Below are 5,344 nucleotides of genomic sequence, written 5' to 3'. Positions count from 1 at the left end.
GTTGGTTATCAAGCCTACCACTGTAGTGTCGTCTGCAAACTTGATGATTCAGTTGGAGGCGTGCATGGCCACGCAGTCGTGGGTGAACAGGCAGTACAGGAGAGGGCTGAGAACGCACCCATCTGTTTTGTCACCAAAGCCCCATATACTACCCACCACTGTGACCTGTATGCTCTCGTTGGCTGGCCCTTGCTTCATATTCGTCGCCAAACCCACTGGCTCCAGGTGATCTAAGTCTTTGCTAGGTAAAGCCCCGCCTTATCTTAGCTCACTGGTCACCATAGCAGCACCCACCCGTAGCACGCGCTCCAGCAGGTATATTTCACTGGTCATCCCCAAAGCCAATTCCTTCTTTGGCCGGCTTTCCTTCCAGTTCTCTGCTGCCAATGACTGGAACGAATTGCAAAACTCACTGAAGCTGGAGACTCATATCTCCCTCACTAACTTTAAGCACCAGCTGTCAGAGCAGCTCACAGATCACTGCACCTGTACATAGCCCATCTGTAAATAGCCCATCCAACTACCTCATCCCCATATTGTTATTTTGTTTTGCTCCTTTGCACCACAGTATCTCTACTTGCACATCACCTTCTGCACATCTATCACTCCAGTTTTTAAATGCTGAATTGTAATTACTTCGCCACTACGGCCTATTTATTGCCTTACCTCCCTAATCTTACCTCATTTGCACACACTGTATATAGTTTTTTCTATTGTGTTATTGACTGTACGTTTGTTTATTCCATGTGTAACTCTGTGTTGTTGTTTGTGTCGCACTGCTTTGCTTTATCTTGGCCAGGTCGCAGTTGTAAATGAGAACTTGTTCTCAACTAGCCTACCTGGTTAAATAAAGGTGAAATAAAAAAATAAAAAATGTGGAGGATGAGGGCTGCAGTAGATATCTCAGATAGGGGGGAGTGAGGCCTAAGAGTGTTTTATAAATAAGCATCAACCAGTGGGTCTTGCGACGGGTAAACAGAGATGACCAGTTTACAGAGGAGTACAGAGTGCAGTGATGTGTCCTAGAAGGAGCATTGGTGGCAAATCTGATGGCCGAATGGTAAAGAACATCTAGCCGCTCGAGAGCACCCTTACCTGCCGATCTATAAATTACGTCTCCGTAATCTAGCATGGGTAGGATGGTCATCTGAATCAGGGTTAGTTTGGCAACTGGGGTGAAAGAGGAGTGATTACTATAGAGAAAACCAAGTCTAGATTTAACTTTAGCCTGCAGCTTTGATATGTGCTGAGAGAAGGACAGTGTTCTGTCTAGCCATACTCCCAAGTACTTGTATGAGGTGACTACCTCAAGCTCTAAACCCTCAGAGGTAGTAATAGCACCTGTGGGAAGAGGGGCATTCTTCTTACCAAACCACATGACCTTTGTTTTGGAGGTGTTTAGAACAAGGTGTTGGACACTAAGAAAGTTTTGTTGCATTTAAAACGTATTCAGGATTGGTGGGTCACCTTCGGGATGGTTGAGCTAACTGTTAGGTTCTTATTTTTCAGAGTAAACAACTCAAGGTCACAAGAGAAGCTTTAACCAAATTTAATTCTTCCCAAAGGTTCTGTACAGCTGTAATTCAGACAACCCAACATTTCTCCCATCCAGATATATATATCCCACTTAAGACACTCCTCCTTCTCTCCAATCCTTACATCTTATGGTTTAACAGGAAAAGAGTAACAAGATACGAAACCCTTATTACCCCCTTCAGGTGACCTCCTGACCTCATCCATCTAATCCACAGATGTCCATCAACACGTTGCTCTCCTCTTGTCCACCATTTTGTCTTTCTACAGAGACCCAGTCTCGTTCACTCCTTAATATATTATGCATCTGATCTATCATGTTAATATCTCAATGTTCAAAATGTCGAATCCAACATAATGTAGGCTAATGCGACTAGCATAAGTTTGTAAGCAATAAGAACATATTTTACCTTTATTTAACTAGGCAAGTCAGTTAAGAACAAATTCATATTTTCAATGATGGCCTAGGAACAGTGGGTTAACTGCCTTGTTCAGGGGTAGAACAACAAATTTTTATCTTGTCAGCTCGGGATTTGATCTTGCAACCTTTCGGTTACAAGTCCAATGCTCTAACCACTAGGCTACCTCCCGCCCTATAGATATATCTGATATTGGCTGAACGCTTAAATTCTTGTTAATCTAACTGCACGGTCCAGTTTACAGTGGCTTTTACAGTGAACAAATACCATGCTATTGTCTGAGGAGAGTGCACAGTTTTGAACATGAAAAGTTATTAATTAACAAATTAGGCACATTTGGGCAGTCTTGATTTTTTTTTTACAGAAATGCAATGGTTCATTGGATCAGACTAAAACTTTGCACATACACTGCTGTCATCTAGTGGCCAATATCTAAATTGCATCTGGGCTGGAATAATACATTATGGCCTTTCTCTTGCATTTCACAGATGATGGTACAAAAAAAAAGTGTTTTTTCTTCTTTGTATTACCTTTTACCAGATCTATTGTGTTATATTCTCCTACATTCCTTTCACATTTCCACAAAATGTAAAGTGTTTCCTTTCAAATGGTACAAAGAATATGCATATCCTTGCTTCAGGGCCTGAGCTACAGGCAGTTAGATTTGTGTATTTCATTTTAGGTGAAAATTGAAAGGCAGTGATGCAACCAGCGGTAGAACCTTTTGAGGATCTGAGGACCCATGCCAAATCTTTTCAGTCCCCTGAGGGGGAATAAGTTTTGTCGTGCCCTCTTCATGACTGTCGTGGGGTGCTTGGACCATGTTAGTTTGTTATTGATGTGGACACCAAGGAACTTGAAGCTCTCAACCTGCTCCACTACAGCCCCGTCGATGAGAATGGGGACGTGCTCGGTCCTCCTTTTCCTGTAGTCCACAATCATCTCCTTTGTCTTGATCACGTTGAGGGAGATGTTGTCCTGGCACCACACAGCCAGGTCTCTGACCTCCTCCCTATAGGCTGTTTCATCGTTGTCTGTGATCAGACCTACCACTGTTGTGTCATCAGCAAACTTAATGATGGTGTTGGAGTGGTGCCTGGCCGTGCAGTCATGAGTGAACCGGCAGTACTGGAGGGGACTGAGCACGCACCCCTGAGGGGCCCCGTGTTGAAGATCAATGTGGCAGATGTTTTGTTACCTACCCTTACCACCTGGGGGGTGGCCCATCAGGAAGTCCAGGATCCAGTTGCAGAGGGAGGTGTTTAGTCCCAGGGTCCTTATCTTATTGATGAGCTTTGAGGGCAGTATGGTGTTGAACACTGAGCTGTAGTCAATGAATAGCATTCATTCACCTTTTGTCCAAGTGGGAAAGGGCAGTGTGGAGTGCAATAGAGATTGCATCATCTGTGGATCTGTTTGGGCGGTATGCAAATTGGAGTGGGTCTAGGGTTTCTAGGATAATGGTGTTGATGTGAGCCATGACCAGCCTTTCAAAGCACTTCGTGGCTACAGATGTGAGTGCTACGGGTCGGTTGTCATTTAGGCAGGTTACCTTAGTGTTGTTGGGCCCAGGCACTATGGTGGTCTGCTTGAATCATGTTGGTATTACAGACTCGGACAGGGAGAGGTTGAAAATGTAATTGAAGACACTTGCCAGTTGGTCAGCGCATGCTTGCAGTACACATCCTGGTAATCCGTCTGGCCCATGCAGCCTTGTGAATGCTGACCTATTTAAAGGTCTTACTCACATCGGCTAGAGAGCGTGATCACACAGTCGTCCAGAATGACTAGTGCTGTCATGCATGTGTCAGTGTGATTTGCCTCGAAGCGAACATAGAAGTAGTTTAGCTCATCTGGTAGGCTTGTGTCACTGGGCAGCTCTCGGCTTTGCTTTCCTTTGTAGTCTGTAAGGGTTTGCAAGCCCTGCCACATCCGACGAGCGTCGGAGCAGGTGTAGTACAATTCCATCTTAGTCTTGTGTTGACGCTATTCCTTTTTGATGGTTCGCCGGAATGCATAGCGGGATTTCTTATTAGCTTCTGGGTTAGAGTACTGCTCCTTGAAAGCAGCTGCTCTACCCTCCCGTTGGTAGTTTAATCTTCCTCGTAGGTTGTCAATTTTATTTTTCAATGATTGCATGTTAACTTGTAGAATGGAAGGCAGTGGGGGTTTATTTGATCGCCTACGAACTCTCAAAAGGCAGCCCAACCTCCACCCTCTTCTTCTCCATCTTCTCTTCACGCAAATTATGGGGATTTGGGCCTATTCCCTTTAAAAGTTGCAGCGTACTGCGGCACAGCATGCATGGTGCTGCAGAATTCTGTGGCACGTTATTTAAGTGCCAACCATTGGTACCATTAATGCTTGTTAGTGCTAATTTGGCCACCAAATGGCATCTTTGAGAAGCATTTAACTGCCTTCAATAGTGGATGTACTAGAGAATTTAAAATCTTTTTTTTTGTAAAAACATAGTATATGGGACTGATTTTAAGAAATGTTGCTTAATTAATTTGATTAATATTGTGGTGTTTCTATTCCAAGAAAAACGAAAAACCCTCTGGGTTTCTGTTAGGATGGAACGGAAAATATGGCGCTGTACAACATGATGGTCGGGAGTAGGCTACAGTACTTGGCTATTTAGCTAAAGAATCCCCATGTCGTGCGGGCACGCGGGAGACCGGGGTTTAACTCCCCGATGGGGAGGAAGGAGTAGGCTGTCCTTGTAAATAAGAATTTGTTCTTAACTGACTTGCCTAGTTAAATAAAGGTTACACTAAGAGCATAATGTAATGCAGGTCAACTAATGTTGAATACTTATCGTTACTAGTGAGATTCCACTAACCAATCATATTAAATTGTGGTATGTTTAAGTTGACAGCTATTACAAATCATCTGTCAGAAGCTGCATGATGAGCAGCTTATTTTGAGCCAATCAAAACTCAATTATCTTAGTCCCTCTCCTAACCAACATGCTGAAAAAGAGCTAGAACAGAACGTGAATAGCTACCACCATTCCATGGAAGAATAACTAAGTTCTATAAAACTGAACTAAAAAGAGAGAACTGGATATTAACGCTCACTGATCTATACGAAAGTGCTGTGAAGGGATTGAGGGAAAGATTGACGCCGGGATTTGGTCAGGGTTTTTGAGTATGGATTCAGTTCCACCAAGGATGGCGAGCCGCCCGAACCCAGGCATCGATAATTTTTTTACTTTTTCCCTCACTCAACTTTTTTCATTCAACTTTTTCACCCCGGAGGTTTTATCTGGACATGGTTCGTCAGGACTTCAAACAGCCGAAGCTAAGTAACATTAACATGATGCCTTCTAATTGCAGTCGTTGTACTTATAATATACAGGAGAACGATCGCCATACGGCAAGGATAGCTGT

This window comes from Salmo salar, chromosome ssa04, assembly GCF_905237065.1.
Source record: "Salmo salar chromosome ssa04, Ssal_v3.1, whole genome shotgun sequence".
In the NCBI taxonomy this organism is placed as follows: Eukaryota; Metazoa; Chordata; class Actinopteri; order Salmoniformes; family Salmonidae; genus Salmo; species Salmo salar.
Note: the sequence above shows the minus strand (reverse complement) of the source record.